The sequence below is a fragment of the Leuciscus leuciscus genome (genome assembly GCF_965113295.1).
Source record: "Leuciscus leuciscus genome assembly, chromosome: 7".
NCBI lineage: Eukaryota > Metazoa > Chordata > Actinopteri > Cypriniformes > Leuciscidae > Leuciscus > Leuciscus leuciscus.
The window spans coordinates 38,892,529-38,911,510 of record NC_138731.1 but is presented as its reverse complement, the minus strand read 5'-3'; the positions used below and the strand labels follow the sequence as shown (position 1 = coordinate 38,911,510).

The 18,982-nt window shown below is 35.3% G+C and overlaps 1 protein-coding gene and 1 long non-coding RNA gene across 3 annotated transcripts in view; one reads left to right on the top strand and one right to left on the bottom strand.

The window, feature by feature from the left end:
- itprid2 (ITPR interacting domain containing 2) overlaps positions 1-17,874 on the bottom strand; it is a 44,145-nt gene extending 26,271 nt beyond the window's left edge. For both annotated transcript variants that reach the window (XM_082176664.1, XM_082176665.1), the window contains exon 1: positions 17,770-17,874. The gene's annotated coding sequence lies outside the window, so the exon portion shown is untranslated. The remainder of the gene's footprint in view (positions 1-17,769) is intronic.
- Positions 13,823-15,976, top strand: LOC309503853. The gene is made up of 2 exons (XR_014207894.1): positions 13,823-15,408; positions 15,743-15,976. It is a non-coding gene; the product is annotated as an uncharacterized lncRNA (long non-coding RNA).
- Positions 17,875-18,982: the final 1,108 nt, after the last annotated feature.

The following is an 18,982-nucleotide window of genomic DNA, read 5'->3' as shown; positions in this document are numbered from 1 at the left end:
GGTTAGTGGACAGAGCACGAGACAAGCGCATAAGTGCTGACGATTGGCTAAGGTAGAGTAAAATTTCATTGTAAGCCAATCAGAGGTAGAGTTGGGCGGGTGTTCGAAAGCACGCATAGTAATGATGGGCATTCGGCTCTTTTGACTCAGCTCACTGAAAAGAGCCGGCTCTTTTGGCTCACCAATGGCTCTTTAAATGACTTTGACTATAATATTTAAATTTTTATTACATAATTATTTAATTTCTATAGGCTAAATTTGTAAAAATAGAGTCGGCTCTTCAGATATGCGAGCCAGCTCCCGACGTTCACCTAAAAGAGCCGGCTCTTAGAGTCGGCTCATTCGCGAATCGCGAACGACCCATCAAAAGCTCATTCGCGAACGAGTCGATCCATCATCACTAACGCTCATGAATTGCGAACGACCCATCATAACGCAGAGTCGGACAGGACAGGACACACAAGGAACAACACAAGCCAGTCAGTCAACGAGAGACAGGTATCAAACGTTCCAAAACATCTATTGTGTTATTTGCATTGATCCACTATATAAACATAATATCTACATACATGGCATTTGATTGGAGGCTAGTCTCACTTTGTCCCACAGCAACATTTTAATTTTTTTTTGATGTGTGTACAATGTTTCATGTTTCTGTTAATAATGTATTGTATTAAGTGTACATTTCATTATAATATTCAGATTTATCATAAATAATTGAACATGCACATGTATTTTAAGTTCTGTTAAAGAGGGGTAGAGGTGGGGTCACAATTGAGCATTTAAAATTTAATTTTACTTGGAAGTAACGCAATAGTTACTTTCTTAAGTAACTAGTTACTTTTAAAATTTGTAACTGAGTAACTAATTTAGTTACTTTTTGGAAGAAGTAACTAGTAACTGTAACTAATTACTTTTTAAAAGTAACTTGCCCAACACTGCGTCAGACTAATTGAAAAATTTAGATGTTATCGGTCACTTGAAATTTTTGACTTGGGGATGTAATTTTTTTTTACAGTGAGATGCTAGGTGTAGAAATTACACACTGCAGATTTAAATAACAATCATCCTGACAGAGTCAGTCTAAATATCCTAAAGAGAATGTTTTTGCAATATAAATTTTATTATTTCTATTTTGTATTTTTTGTTTTTTATGTATAAAAAAAAAAAATTCTTCAAAGAGTCTACAAAATGTGATAACATAAGAACCAAACTGTTACATAGCCCAAGGCTCTGTCCAATAGGAATATGTTTTGCTTAGCAAGAACAAAAATTAGAGGGAACATTGCTTCCAGATATTACTGGAAACTCAAATAAGAGATGAAGGCCATGTGACGGCAGTGAGACAACAAATAACCAGCATGAGAAACTAATAACATCTACAGAGATTCCAAGGTTCCTGTCAATACGGCGCAAACAGAAGAAAGAGAGGGTGAAGGAGGGAGAGAAAAAGAGAGAGATGGGGGCGGGATGAGGGTCTTAGCTGGAATTGATGGTAGTAAAAAAAAGTCAAAAAACAAGTTAAGCAGGAAATGTCTGTTTAGTTGAAAGATTACAAGCTGGTGCGAAGTCATTTCCTGTTTTGGATCTGGCACTTTATGAAGGAACAGATGAGCCTGACCAAATGGGATGGATTTATAATTCAGCGGTCTGATCTCCCACATTTCACACACTGCTATTAATAGCATGTGTCTATTTTAAGACTGATCATAGAAGTATGACTAAAATGAAATCTTGTTAGCCAGCACAACCACCTCATTTTAATGCTAAAGTCCACTGATTATAAGGAAACAGATCAACATTAGGGAATATACCTGCCTTCAGAAAGTTATTTAATCTACAACCAGGAGGCATCAGCAAACTTCCAAGCGGGCCTTAAAATAAGACAAAAATAAATATTAAAATAAGACAAAAATCACAAGTCTTGGACAAAAATGGATATGATGTAGCCTAATTTTAAATGTGATTTCTAGCCCTGGAAAAGTCATGGAAATTAAGAAAATTAAGTTTTATATATTTTTTTTATAATGAATATACATTTTAATAGTTATGACAAGCTCTAAAATATTTTAATGGCTAGAAATTGTAAGTAAAAAAAAATCATATGCAGAAAATCAAATGTAGCAAATCACAAAAATACAGCTCCTCAAACTTCTGAAATTTAATCATTTTAAATGAATTAAATATTTTAATAATATAATATTTGATTTTAATCATATTTTAGTTTTCTTAGATTACAGAAAGTTACATTAAGCCATAGATTAAATGAAAACAAAGCTAGGGCAATTTGTTTCATTAAATGTATTAATAATAAAAAAAATGTGGACAATGGTCCACATATACACAAATACAGTCATAGTCTATCTCAAAATAGGGAGATCAGGTCTCATATCACCATACAGAGGTTTATTTTGCGATAACATCTGGCTAATCTTACATTCACCTTATTGCATGGATCCATTAAAAACGAGATAGAAACGGGCATGTAATATTGATTTGAGTTTAAATTTTAAGACTGCAGAGCAATACACAAGACAAAAACTAGCAGAGTCAACTACTTTTGAAAATCAGTTATAAAATTGTTTAACAGTCTTCATACAATCAATATTTGACTGAAAACTGCTGCAAACAAACAATCACAACCAAGTATTCCATATAGGCATGTCCTAATATTGTAGAATATGTACTAGGTTGATAAAAAAAGGTCTAATAATGCAAATAGAGTCTCATTTTTAGCTGCATATCTGTTCACATGTTGAAATCTCTTTAGAGGTTGTTATTTTTGGACTCCAATGACAAAATTGATGTCAAGTCAACTTGGAGAAAGTTAAAAGGAAGCAAACGGTGTCCTTCAGTATGTCTTCCAAACACCCCGTTTCTCATTAAAAACAAATTGTTAATTTGGAACACACAATGATTAATTACATTTAGTACACAAATAAACCATCTCCAATATCATTGGAACGCGTAGGTGCACTTCTCACCAATTTTTAAGCCAGGAATGAAATAAAGGCTTTTTAAACTTTTTTCACAAATATTCGAGTGCCTTGGAATTCTTGTCTTCATCTCCAATATCATGTTTAACACAATTTATACATCACATCAGCAAATGTTGCTTTGCCGGAGCAGTCCAGACTGGAGCACTGTGTCAATAGACCTTATTCAGAGCAGCTCCATGACAGGCATGAACGTGAGGCTGTGAGGGATAGACTTAGTGTTTTCAAGGGCATCCGCTTTATAATGCTGTATTAAAGCTCCTAGATCACTTATAATTTTCAAAGCTCATACTTTCTGGAGTTTTTTTGTCTACTGAAATATCTTGGAAATTTTCGTCAGCAGAGCGATTTATAAACATGAAATAACGGTACAACCCACTGAAGAGATGCGTAAACCCACTGCTGTAAATAAGATTTATTCATATATTTTACATAGTTCATGGGAAATATTCATCTCGAACTTGAAATACTACCAAAGAGTGTGCAAATACTGCAAATATGAGTCCTAAAAACAGTTTGATACATGGCCATCTTTGACAAAGATAGTATCAAAACAGTCAAGCATGTTGATAGAGACTTTTGTGTGGTCTCTTTATTAAATCTGTCAATAACCCATGTAACACTAACAGCAGCCACATATGAGAGCAACACGGTCCATTCTCTTTCACAAACACAGCGTAGTCTTTTAATTCCATAAACACAGCAGAACTCATGCTCTCCGCTCCATTTTGGACCTGCGATTTGTAAACAGTTGCATACTCTGCTTTAAATGGGTAGAGACTTGGGGAAGAAGGATGGGGAAAGCAGCGACTTAACATAAATAAGCGCAACTAAGCAACGTCAAGCATGCCACGTATCCACCAATCACAGAACAGATGCAGAATGCTAAATAGGGGGAAACATTTGCAGAAAACCCCACACACATCCAAGAGTAAACCAAATGTTCCAATATTCCTGGGCAATCCAGCTGTGTTTTTGTTATGAACCTTGCATTATATAAGATATTTGCATTAATTTGACTGTTTATAGACAGCATGAAATGAAAGTAAAAGGTTTAGTTTACCCAAACAATTTTATTCTATCATTAATTACTCACACTGATGTCGTTCCAAACCCGTAAGACTTTTGTTCATCTTCAGAACACAAATGAAGATCTTTTTGATGAAATCTGAGAGCTTTTTCTCCATTGACAGCTACACAACTACAACTTTGATGCTTAAAAAAGGTCATAAGGAGATCGTAAAAATACTCTCAGATTTCTTCAAAAAAGATCTTCATTTGTGTTCTGAAGATGAACAAAAGTCTTATGGGTTTGGAACGACATCAGGGTGAGTAATAATTCATTTTTGGGTGAACTATTTCTTTAATTCACCCTATTTTCTAAATGCATACAGTGCACGTTTAAAAAATATATATATTTGACCTCGTAACGTTTAATCAAAATGCCATAACTGGATCTTCAGGTGAAACTGGAACTTCTTTCTGGTGACATTTGCAGGACTCCAATCATTTAGTTGCTTAAACCCCGCTTCTGCAAGCTTATGTTTTTTACTGCCTTGTCATAACTCGTAATGAGTGAACAGACTTAAATATGATAATTGTTTTTTGTTGATAAAACCCACTCTAAACCTTGTAAACCACAAGAGTCTATGAAAAATAGCTGGAAGTCAGAGCTGTGAGAAAAATCAGTGACCTCCTCAATTCCATTGAATAAACACGCTGTCGCTATCATACTTCACTATTCTCAAACCTGTCACCAAAAGCTTGTCCGGCTGAAATTTCCTTGAAAAACGGTGACTATTTTTAAAATGCTGCATGCACCCCACACATGCTCTCGCTATGACCTGCTTCTGTTGAACTGAGGACGTCCCAGTTCCCACATCTCATTCCAGATCTGACCGGTTGCTTTTTGTCTCAGTCCCCACGTCCCAAAGGCCCCAAACAAAAACAGGCCCGGGGCTCCAAGTCAATCAGGCACAAACAACAGCACATCAAAGCGCATCCTAAGAAACATCCCACAATTAATGCATCATGCTTACACATAGAACTAGTGATTAAGAACACATCCGGTCCAAACAGGCTGATTCTTAGTAGGATTTATTGAATATTCAGGATAACTTCACTGGAAATATAAAATTAAACATGACTATTTATTTATGTTTCCAGAGGAAAGCATCGTCAGACTAGTTCCCAAATCCTTCCTTGTCTCACAGGTATGAAAGCATTAAGAAAGATTAATTAATAGTGCTAAACATGAAGGTGAATTACATAATGTATGCGGTCACTAGCATCATCAAATGGAATTGCAAAAATAATGAATTATAATTTAACACCATCTTCGACTGGATGGACAAACAGATCCAACTCCAAAATCACATCATTGGTTGTTACATCTGACTAATGGAAATTATTATATCATTCTTCAAGTGGTGAAAACATGATTTGCTTATTTTTAACTACATTAAATCTGCTTGGCAATAACACTTGTTTGGTTAAAATTATGGTTCCAGCTCTAAATGCCTAAATACTGAAATATATTTCATTAAACATGGCCAAAAAGGCTGAAAAATATTGAGATATTATTGTTTTAGAAATTTCACCCAGGCATAATTCTAAGCTATTTTAACCTTTAATAGGAGCTTAATCCATTTTACAGACATGGAGCTAAAACAATATGCTAGTGAGGAAAACACAACTGACTTTAAGAAAGAGTGGCCAGTGACCTGAAAGAAATGTTATCTTGCAACCATGCAGTGATGTCAAGAGCTTTAAAGCAGAACAAGATAAGCCTTACCCAGCAAGCTGCTCTTTTTGAACCACACCTGCAATGTTTTCTTCCCAAAATAGAAACACAATATCCAGTCTGCGCCAGTGCCTTGGTGAATTGCCACCCTCAATGACCTTTGGTATTGGCTCTAGACACAAGCCCAAGGCCTAGTATGTGAAATAACATGGCATTCTGTTGAAGTCCTTCATTGTGATATTGTTTTAGAAACCACGGCATCTATGAAAAGAAAAGGTTATTCTGTAGCCCTCCCATAATTCCCTTAGGGGTGAAAAGTGCTGCTGTTGACAAAATTTTAGAGCCAAATATAACACCCTGTGGTACACCTTAAACAAAACAATCATGTATTGTTCATGCTCAGCATTTCCAAACCGATAATGCTCCATACCTCTGCAAAGATCACCAGAAGATCAACGGCCGCATGCTGTGAACCATGAGATTTCTCGAGGAATGCAAACATGAACAATGGTAAGCTAAGAGCCTCAATTCAAAGGGATGTTATGCACAAACTGTAAAAAAAAGTTTTTTTTTTTTTTTTACAATAATGCACCAATACATCAGGATCCTAAATATTGTATTTATTTTTTGCATTCACTCACATCATTTTCAACAATAAATGGTGGGTCATATTCAGTGCATCACAGTCTCTTCTATGAGATGTGGTACTGGACAAAAGTGAAGCAAACGATTAAAGTGATACCATTCTCTCTCTCCCATGCAGTTGACCAGCTGTCAATCAAAATCCAATTATGTCACTGTGATATATATATCGCAAAATACTAAACCATGACAAAATGTGAATGAGGTAGTTGCTGATCCCCAGACTTAATTTCTAGAATTAGAACATTGCATTCCATAGAGGATGTTCTAATTAATTGCATAAACTGTTTCAGGTCTTCCATGTGCGGGGTAAATATCACAACATCCTAATATGGGCACCAAAAATGAATGTCACTTATGCAATGCAGACAGGAAATACATTAAACATACCTAAATCTTAAAACCACCTAAATGCTTTTAGCTTCAATAGAGATCAAGGATAAAGAAGGGAAACCGATTCCAGAATATCTCTTTGTTATTCAACCAGAAAAGTGTTAACCGGAGGGCTAAAGTCTAAACATCAATCTCTTCTGAGAATGTGATGTTCCTTTGTTTTGAACATGTGACACTGTGCTTATAGTAATGGCACTTTGGGTAATTCTCCCTCTCTGCTTACACTGGAGTCTTTTTCCACTTGTCTTCTGACAGCGAGTGAGAAGATGGACTGAGACAATAAATTAAGACACTATCAAACTCAGTGTGTCTTCAAGAGCCAGAGCAGCTGGAAGTTTCACAGCCAAAAAAATCACTTTCTTAATCAGTATGTTTGTCTTGTTTCCCAGTACAAATATTTAAACGTCTTTGAAACAAGATAAAGGAAAAAGTAATACTAAAATACTAATTAAAGACGAGTTCACCCCACAATGAAAGTTATCCCATAATTTACTCGCCCTCAAGCCATCCTAGGTATATATACACAGTATATATATGACTTTCTTCTTTCAGCCAAACAGAATCTGAGTTATATTAAAAAATATCCTGGCTCTTCCCAGCTTTATAATTGGAGTGAATAGAGCCTGAGATTTTGAAGCCCAAAAAAGCACATCCATCATAAAAGTAATCCATACGGCTCCAAGGCCTTCTGAAGCGAAGTGATGCGCTTTTGTAAGAAAAATATCAATATTTATAACTTTATAAAATAGAATCATTGGCTTCAATATCCAAGTTGAGTTCCGGCGGAAGAGAATCCTCTGACACGACGCATGACGTATTGGCGAACGTGGAAGCGCAGAGGATAGAGCAAAACAAAACAAAACACCGGTCATGAATTAGAAGTCTAAAACAAGAAATTTTAAACAGAAATGTTATATGAAGTTGTAGTTGGATATTTTTCTTAAAAACGCATCACTTCGCTTCAGAAGACCTTTATTAACCCGCTGGAGCAGTATGGATCACTATTATGATGAATGGACGTGCTTTTTTGGGCTTCAAATCTAAGTTACTATTCACTCCCATTATAAAGCTTGGAAAAGTCAGGATATTTTTTTTTTAGATAACTTTGTTTGACTGAAAGAAGAAAGTCATATACACCTAGGATAGCTTGAGGGTGAGTAAATTATGGGATACTTTTTGGGTGAACTAACCCTTTAAATTATTTTTAGCAATTTATTTTCTTTGCTATTCACCTTTATTACACTTTCATCACAGTTCTCTTACAGTGCTAGTGGACAAGAGCAAAATCATATCATGCAGTCCAGTTATCACATGTGTTATTATAGCAATCCTCAAATGTTTTTGCTTCAAGATCCATTTTACTTTCAACATCAAGTGGCGATCCAACAAATTACCGTAACTGTTTGTGAAACTCAGGTAAACAAAATGAAGTTTATAAATATTTATATATTTATTTATTTATTATATATTAAACATTTATTTTACCTTGCACAGTTTTGTACATTTTCTTGGACAAGGTCAGGCACCTACCTAATTTGTCTAGTTTCTGACAAGCAACATATGAATTAGCACCAAAAGTTTGATGTCAAAATCAAAAGACCACTTTTTCAAGCTGATTGTTATCATAACTATTCCCCATGAATCAGCACAGAAAATACATGTACACTGATTCCACCTGGACCTGCTCATTTTCCCTGTTAGTTTAATGAAAAATGTTCGTAATAGCAAGAGGCAGATAAAAACCCTGTCTTTCTACACACACTGATTAATGTTTCTTTAATCCAAGTGTCTGCTCTATGGCACACTTTGTATTCTAGACACTGGGTTTCATGAAACTTGCAAGAGAGCAAGGGTAAAATGAGAGAGGACAGGGTGCCAGGGTAACGCACAAGGTCAAACAAACCATTTGATGGATCTTGATACTTTATAAGTGGCCAAAGAAACAGGACATAGGGCTGGGCGATATGGCTGAAAACTGTATCACGATATAAGTGTTTCATATCGGTCGATATCGATAATTATTGAATTTTTTTATAACATATTTAAAATAAGGACCAGTCCAGGAGACAAATATATTACATTTAAAGATTTTTTATTTTAAACTTAACCTACCTCTGATTATAATCCCATCAGTTAAAAAGGCAGAAATGTCAACACGACCATGGAAAACTCAAAAGTCTAAAATCACAATGAACACTTAACAATTATCTCTTAACATTAAGGTGCAAAATTAAAGAATACGTAAGAAATGCTTTATAAAGGGGTGGGCGATATGGCAAAAATATAATATTACGATTTCTTTCTATAAATTATATAAATCTATTTCTTTCTATTTTCTATAAATTATACATTGATACTTATTAAAGCTATTAATAAAGTTATTAGTCAAGAGCAGTGAGTGATTTTCTCTTTACATTTTGTTGTTTTATTAACATTAAAGGGATAGTTCTCCTAAAAATTCAAATTTTCATAATTTACTCTCTCACGTTGTTTTAAACTCGAATAAGTTTCTTTCTTCTGTTGAAAATAAAAGTTATTTGGAAGAATGTGGGTAACCAAACAGTTGATGTACCCCAGTGACTTCCATAGTATATTTTTCCTCCTATGGAAGTCAATGGGGACCAGCTACTGTTTGGATACCCACATTCTTCAAAATATTAATATTAGAAAATATTAGAAGGCAATTAATACAGGTTTGGAACAACATTAGAGTGCGTAAATAATGAGATAATTTTTATTTTTGGGTGAACTATCCCTTTAAGGACAAGCGGCAGCGTGTTTACTATTACTACTGTCTCTTTAAGAGCTGCGCGCGACGCGTCTATTATACACGCATTTGACAAGCAGATTTTCTCTCAATTTTCTCAAGTTTGCTTTCACTTTAGACATATCCGACTAGTTTATGTAAACCTTGTGTGTATAACAGTATTAGCAAAATAAGACTCGAAAGATAACTTAGTATTCAGGCGCTGGTAGACAGGCTTTTAGTGCATGTGAGCTTCACATGTATGCGCTGAGAAACTAGCTAGAACAGCGCATAAGCACGCGAATAACAGAAAAACTGACGACGGTCTTGCATAATCTGCAGACGACATTGGTCTGACTACGGTCAGACTTTAAGTCAGGCGAGCTGACTTTTTCTGTTTTATCTAGTTACTAGAGAGTGAGTGCCTTTGTTCATGCAATCAAACTTGCTTTGCTGGTTTCTTCCAACGAAAAAAATAAATAAATAATTATCGAACGTTTTATCGAACGCATTTTTTATTGATATTGATTACGTGTCTATCGCGATACATATCGTTATCGTTTTATCGCCCAGCCCTAACAGGACATCCTGTCACAGCTACTCAACCACCCACGAAGTGAGATGGGGAGGTGTGGTGGGACGTGATTAGCGTTTAGAGAGCTGATTATGTAACTTAATTACAGAATCAACACACTGCATCTATAACGCAGTGAAGTTGGTTAGATTTTCTTAGACCTAAGCAACATACCTCAAAGTGTGTGTGAACCACTGCCGACACACACCACGTATGGCAAAAACGTAGCAATACAACATTGTCTCTTAATAGTTATACCTGGTACCTTAATGACTAATTAAGTACTTTAACAACTGGTTCAAACTACACTACCATTCAAATGTTTGGGGTCAGTAAGATTTCTTTTTATTTTAAAGAAATTAATTATTTTATTAGGAGGAAGGATGCATTAAATTAATTAAAAGTTACAGTAAAGACATGTTACAAAAGATATCTATTTCAAATAAAAGTTATTTTAAACTTTATATTCATCAAAGAATCATGGAAAAACATGTTCTCCACAAAAATATTAAACAGAACAACTGTTTTTTAACATTGAAATTGTGTTTTTGAGCAGCAAACCAGCATATTTGAATGATTTCTGAAGGATCATGTGACACTGAAGACTGGAGTAATGATTCTGAAAATTAATCAATTTTACCATTTCACAATATAACAACTGTTACTGTTTTTATCAAGTAATTGCAGCCTTAATTGGTAAGCATGAGAGACTTCTTTCACTGTTTTCATCTGATGACCCCAAACTTTTGAAAGGTAGTGTATATACTATATACCTAACAAATATACTAAACAATGCAATTTTCTGGTACGCTTAAATGAACAAGTCAGTAACTAAACTTATTTAAGTGGCACATAATATAATAGTTTTTGCATCATTTTGGGTCGGACATGATGCAAGTAATGACTTGGACCTCAAGACAAGTCAAGAGTGATACAAACCAATAACAGTTGTCTTTGAGTGATTCATTAAATAGAATTAGCTCATAAGAGTTCATGAGACGGACTTCATACAATGAGGAGATCCCGATAGAAAGACGAAGAAAACTCACAACTCAAAATAGTGGCCCAGGAAACAGTCATGAAATGACATTATTCTGGAATTTTCTAAACCTAATCGTTTCCTTATTTAAGAGTTGCATCAGATCTGAAACACTACAATCGTCCAAAATAAAGACAACTAGAGGCAGAATAGAACAGCAACATACAAAAAACTGATTATACAAGATAGGCTCCTCATCGGCTGCCTGTTTGTTAAAGATCCAGACACAGAGACACACCATGTACCAGCATTATGATAAAACCGTTTAATCATTAGCCTGAACAAGGTCAGCGGTTCCCAGGGTTTCAATTTGCGCAGTGTGAAACAAACATATGGAGAGCCCAGGGTGTTACCATGAGCATGGTAGTTTACCAGACACTGGGATTCAGTTTGGAACAGGTGAGGCTCCGATTTCATACCTGGTGGAAATATCTAACTCTCATCAGCAACATTTAAAGCTTAAGTGAATAATAATAATCTGTTTTATTTGTTCATACCATTACAAATGCACACACACACACACACTCTTTGTGATGAATAGCACTGACATTGGACCCAGAGGAGGGCTGGCTGGAATCCCAGGAACTAGGCCTCAGCTAAGGATCTGATTATAGAAGAAATATGGAAAGCAATAGGAAGGAGTTGATGAGAAAAACCAATGCAAGATCCATTAGACCGGCACGCTTCTTCAGAACAGAACTGTAAACATCTCAGCACAGGGTCCTGATGGATTATGAGTGCAATGCTTTTCATTCCAACTACTCTTAGACACCCTACTTAATTCAGAACGCAGAATTGCCTACAGCATTGCCAGAAGTACAAGTAGTGAATATTTAATGACAGCACTTTCACATGAATTTCAAGGGGGGATACAAATGTCAAATAGCTTAAAATGTCATTATAAAATTCTAAATTAGGATTAGATGAGTCATTTTTAAAGTCAGTGGAAAACGTAGATAAACTCACACTTGTGAACACTGTTCTTTATTAACATTCAAAGCTGGTAAAAGGTCTACAGTCAGGTTAATAAACTATATTACATGGCATTTTTTTATTATTAATAAACATATTTATTTAACATTGGTGTTTCTTAATCACATTAATGGGAAAGTTTACCCAAATTAAAATTCTGGCATCATTTCTGTCCAAACACACTATTGACTTTCATTGTATGGACAAAAAAACACACACAAAAAACAACAACAAAAACAGATACTTTTGTGTTCGACAGTAGAAGGAAAGTCAAGTCATACAGGTTTTGAACAACATGAGGTGAGTAAATTATGACAGAATTTTCATTTTTGGGTGTACTATCCCTTTAATGTAATCACATTTTAAAGTAATAAGCCAGTTAACGCTGTGCATTAGGCTATACTCTGATTTTTCCACAGTAAAGGGGAAATAACATTCACTGTTTTTGCTTTAGCAAGCACTAGCCTTAGGGCTAAAAGCTTTTGAGACCAGGTAAACTAGTTCTTATTTTTCAAAAATGTCTCATATGTCAGGTTGAGGTCACATGGTAAAACTAAAAGTTGACAACATTAACATTTGGCAGTTAAACTACAGTTTAAAAGTTTGGGCTCGGTAAGATTTTTTAATGTTTTCTGCTGAACACTCAATGTAGTCTTTTATACTCACCAAAGCTAAATATTGTGAAATATTATTACAAACCAAAATGACTCTTTTCTATGTGAATATATTGTAAAATGTAATTTATTCCTGTGATGCAAAGCTGAATTTTCAGCATCATTACGCCAGTCTTCAGTGTCACATGATCCTTCAGAAATCATTCTAATATGCTGATTTGCTGCACAAGAAACTAAATTTCTAATTATTATCAATGTTGAAAACAGTTGTGCCGCTTAATATTTTTGTGTAAACCGTGCTACATTTTTTGTTCAGGATTATTTGATGAATAGAAAGTTCAAAAGAACAGAATTTATTTGAAATATTTTGTAACATTATAAAAGTCTCTACTGTCACTTTTGACCAAATTAGTCCAAATAATTTCAGCTCTCTAGAATAAGAATATCTCTCCCTCTGCATCTGACTAGCTATAGCAAGTAGTAAATCATGGTTCACAACCTATTTAGCCATTTAAAAAAAACTGTGCTCGTCACTATATCATTTTGTGAGGTTTATAAAGTATTTACTAAACCCTCATCTTACAATTATTGTGAGAGTAATGTAGACTGTACAACACAACAGTGTCATTTCCCTCAAGTCTCTTTGAAGCATTTCTCTTGAGATTTCAATAAGCCGTGTCTGTTTCAGGCCCCTAGCTGAATTCATTTCCTGTGGACAAAGCCTCCGATAGCCATTCACATTAGCCACACAGGACCTTTACTTGTTTTTCTGCACTGTGCATGAAAACAAACAACAAAGTTAGGACAACTTTCTCCTGAATCAAGGCAGATGCCTGCTAAAATGCATCAGAAAATGTCCTAACCCGCTTCAGGAATAATGAACATCCAACAGGTTGTTATCGCAGGTTACACGGCTCTGTGGAATACTTGATTCTGATTGGTCAATCGTGCCATCCAGCGGTATGTTATTCCCCGATAACAACCAGTAAAAACTGATAACAGGCTCATCCGGGGTAACTGAAGTCAGCACTATGCTTGCTAGGAATTCGTGGAAGTTTTGCGTTTTGCAAGCTGATAAAATATTAAAACTCAAATCAATATTTTGTAGGCTATAAAACAATCTCCGCGCCACATCGGGGTACTGATCACCATGCCGGGGTTTATTCTGCGATAACAACCGGCTGGATGTACATTATCCCGCTTATTACACGGCTACTTGACACATAAGTAAATAATTAGACACAAAATATTGACTTGAGTTGAAATATTTAAAAAGGCCTATAAACGCAAAGCTTCCACGAAGAAAGCAGTTGCTAGTAAGCGGCAAGTTCAAACTAGATGAACATTTAAGGGATACGATACAGTAATGTCACTTATTACATGGCATTTCACCACATAAATAATTATGGGGATAAGAGATTGATTGATTTGAGATTAAACTTTCAAATCTTACCAGTTTGTTATCTTATCCATTACAGTAACAGTGCACAAAACAATCGTTACAAAATGTAACCAAACAAAACAGCGAGTCTGCGATACCCTGATGACATTAAATTAAATGTGCACAAAATTGTGCACAAAATATTGATTTGAGTTTTAATATTTTGTTAGCACACCAAACACAAAACTTCCATGAAGAAAAAAACATTCCTAGCAAGTATATAGTGCTGACTTCAGTTACCCAGATGAGCCTGTTATCAGTTTTTACCAGTTGTTGTTGTCAGGGAATAACATACCGCTGGATGCCACGATTGATAGTATTCCACAGAGCCGTGTAATAAGTAACTATAACACAGCATCAGCAGCAGTCGGCATTGTAGCAACTGTTTTGCATGTCTAATATGGGAATATTGTATGATGGCTTGTAAAATTGTACTTTGGATGTGAAACAGTAGGCATTAAGCCAAACTAATCAGGATGGCATTTAGACCAGGGAAGGAAACGTAATACGCTGTTGCAGTGACTTTCAGTGGCATCTATAGAAATGCTTCTCTTTAATATAATCTAACTTCCTATTGTAAATAACAGTACTTTGCTAAGGAAACAGAGCCACACCTTTTGTTTAGTTAGCGTGACATATCTTCCACGAAAAGCAACTCGGGACTTGTTAACACAAAAACTTGGCTTACTCTCAACCACTACTGCTGATTTCTCTTGTTAAAGAGATAGCTGCACCTAAATGGAAATTCTACAGATTGCAATGCAGCAAGTTTGAATAACACAACCGCAAATGGGATTTGAGAGCTCTTACAGTCAATAACAGCTTAAATTTCAGTTTATTCCTACCACTAAGCCATCTACAGGGGTGAATAACTGATTTTTTTAAATTTTGGGAGAACATTTCCTTAAAGAACACGTTAACACGGTCTCTATCTGTGGCAGGAATGCGGTAAATCATGCGACAACACACGGATTCACCCGTGTTATCTCTGCAAATATACACCAGTGCTCTCATTTGATCAAACACTCTTTCACACACACATATGTCAGCTGTGTTTACACCCGACCAATTTTATCTGAAGACACCCAGAAGACAGTCCACAGCCCTGACTTTTATGTTTGCATAGAACACAGCTGCCCTACTTGCAATAAAACTGTAGAAAAGTCACGAACATGAAAGAGTGGAATGAACTTTTAAGGAGACTTGAGAGCCACTAGGCTAAAACTAGGAACACTGACAATGGTTAAAGTGATAGTTCACCCAAAAATGAAAATTCTGTCATCATTTACTCACCCTCAAGTTGTTTCAAACCTGTATGAATTTCTTTTTCCTGCTGAACACAAAAGAAGATATTTTGAAAAATGTCGGTAACCAAACAGTTGATGGACCCCAATGACTTCCATAGTAGGAAAAAAAATACTATGGAAGTCATTGGGGTCCATCAACTGTTTGGTTACCGACATTTTTCAAAATATCTTCTTTTGTGTTCAGCAGGAAAAAGAAATTCATACAGGTTTGAAACAACTTGAGGGTGAGTAAATGATGACAGAATTTTCATTTTTGGGTGAACTATCCCTTTAAGAGTACTAAAACTTCAGATCAGTCTAAACCGGTGGTTCTCAAACTGCTGTCAGTGAAGCACTAATGGTCCTTGAAAGATCCCAAGTGGTCTGCGGGATGATGGGCAATTAAAAATAATAATAATTATAATAATAAAGCACAATTACTGCTCAAAAGTTTAGGGTTAGCAGGGTTTTTTCATGTTTTTCAAAGAAATACCTTTTGCTCACAATGGCTGAATTTACTTAATCAAAAAGACAGTAAAATGTGTAACATTGTGAAATATTATTAGAATAAAAAAACTGCTTTCGATTTTAATATATTTGAAAATGTAATCTGTTCCTGTGATGACAAAGCTGAATTTTCATCATCCTTCAGAAATAATTCTAATATTCTGATTTGGTGCTCAAGAAGTATTTCTTATTATCATCAATGATGAAAACTGTTGTGCTGCTTAACATTTTGTGAAAACCATGATACATTAAAAGGGATAGATCAACCAAAAATGATAATTCAGTCATCATTTACTCAACCCTCAAGCTGTTCCAAACCTGTATGAATTTCTTTCTTCTGCTGAACACAAAAGAAGAGATTTTGAAGAATGTTGGTAACCAAAAAGTTTTTTGTCCCCATTGACTTCCTTATGGGGAAAAAAAATACCATGGAAGTCAATGTTCGGTCAACAGTTTGGTTACCAACATTCTTCAAAATCTCTTCTTTTGTGTTCAGCAGAAGCAAGAAATTCATACAGGTTTGGAACAGCTTGAGGGTGAGTAAATAATGAGAGAATTTGAATTTTTTTGGGGGTGAACTATCCCTTTAAAAAGGGATTATTTGATGAATAGAAAGTTCAAAAGAACAGTATTTATAACATTATAAATGTCTCTACTATCACTTTTGATTCATTTTAACATCCTTGCTGAATAAAAGTACCAACCCTAAACTTTTAAATGATAGTGTACATAAATAAAACAATAAATAATAACTGATAAGACCCACCAACACTTAATTAATCAAGTGATTAATTTGAAGTAAAAAACTGATCCACAATAATTAATGATACATAGCTTCAGTTGACTCACTTCAAATGCATAACTGACAGTTGTATGTCAGTGTGCGAAAATGTTGGAACCAATTTTCGGCAAGATTATGGTAAAAGTAAAGCTTATTTAAAGATGTATTGTATGAACTTTTGTTTACATTACTAATAAACTAGAAGTAGGCTAATGGTTCTGAAGTAGTTTCCCACAGAGTTAAGGTGTTAAATGGTCCACATGTTTTGTTTAAAATTTCAGGTGGTTCACAATCAAACACATTTTCCAGACAAACTTTTGATGATTCAGTCATTTGGGATGATCAACATAACAAACAGGCCTAAATACAGCTGCCACTTTAGGTGAGCTTTGGGTGGCCCTAATGACTTCTATATACTTTTTTTCTAGTCATCTGGCTTTATTAGCAATGCATCAAAAACGCAATGAAGGAAATACTATCAGCTATGAAGAGCATGTCATTATCATTCCAATAAACAACACAAATGTTCTAGCAAATCAAGAGTAGGCTACTATCTAATGAGGCTGTAAACTTGTTGGTCGGTTTCAACTTCCCATACACAAACAGGAGGGTGTAGCAGGTGACATGAACATGACCCATTATCATAACTACGATCATCAGTGTCAACTAAAAGAGGCATTCACGAAAAATAATAATAATGTCAAAGTCATCCGATCAGTCGCGAAACTGTTGTCCCGAATCTAGATGCATATTCATCACAGTGCAAAAGTTCCCTTTACTTTACTTTTCTAAAATATGAATACTATTATACTGTTTCAATCACACGCGCATACAAAACAACTCCACTAAACTAGAAATAAGCGCGCGCGTGCTTACACGCCATAACACGCATTAAACTAGCACGCGCGCTTAAATGTCTGTATTTCAGTGAGCATCTACGCATAAAACAACCTCAAGCCAATATGAGAGCACGCAAGATTAAAATAAACATTAAAGAAAGCAATAGCCCTCAAAAAGCAGAAAAACGCATCTTACCATCTCTCAACGGGACGTGATGATGATTGCGCGCTGATAGTTAGAAAGTATCTGCACTGAATCATCTGCCAAAACTATTCCAAAACTTCAAGTGCAATGCTTCCGCTTCCGGAAAAAAAAAGTGAAAAGTAACAACATGGGCGAGACGAAGCCCAAAAATACGCCTGGCCTGAAACCTGCTGGAAGAAGATATGCAGTGCACCATCCATACCTGATCCAACACTTATTTATCAATAACAGTTACACTTGACATTTGACATGTGAAGTCTAGTAGATATATATTTTTAAAAGTAGTGTAAAAAAGCTATTTTTAATAACAGTGCTGTTGGATGGATGGATGGATGGATGGATGGATGGATGGATGGATGGATGGATAGATAGATAGATAGATAGATAGATAGATAGATAGATAGATAGATAGATAGATAGATAGATAGATAGATAGATAGATAGATAGATAGATAGATAGATAGATAGATAGATAGATAGATAGATAGACAATTTTTTACGCTCCTTGTAACAACATCCTTGAATACCAAATTCTTGATGCTTTGAAATTACGATTGTGAATACAAAATCGAAACTTTTTGTTTCCGAATATTTTTTAAAGTCTCAGTTGTTTGGTTATTGATCAACTCATAAGATGTCCGTAAGGCTTAACAAAGTAAAGCTCTCTTTATGAGCATGTAAAGTAAACCTTTAATGCCCTACAGTTATCAACAGATGTCTACTGAGTAGACAGAAAGGAAGTTACATCACCGAGCAAGGAAGTGGTTAACCCACCAATCCATCTGATCAAGATGAAGCACCTGTGATAGACAACCCATCTAACCACAGTTTGCCCCTGCATGATGGTCACTGAATGAAATCTACTGCTGAAAAAAAGAGAACAACTGATTTACAACAGCCCTTGAGCTATTGGTGAGAGATATATTTATATCAGAATAACACCCCACACTGTTTCTTTAAACAGACATATATTAAAACATCTGTAATGTAATTATTTCAGTCAATTCACAAAGAATGATTAATATAAAATAGGATTGCTGAAATTTGTTTTTGTGATGCCTGACTGTTGCAGCAAAATTTAAGTAATTGCTAATCAAATTCAATTGTATTGCCAACATTTCTCAGTGGAATCTTAATTACTGTTCTTTTGCCATAAAACAGATGGGAAGAGGTATTGTGTTCATGTTATTACCCAGTGGATGGT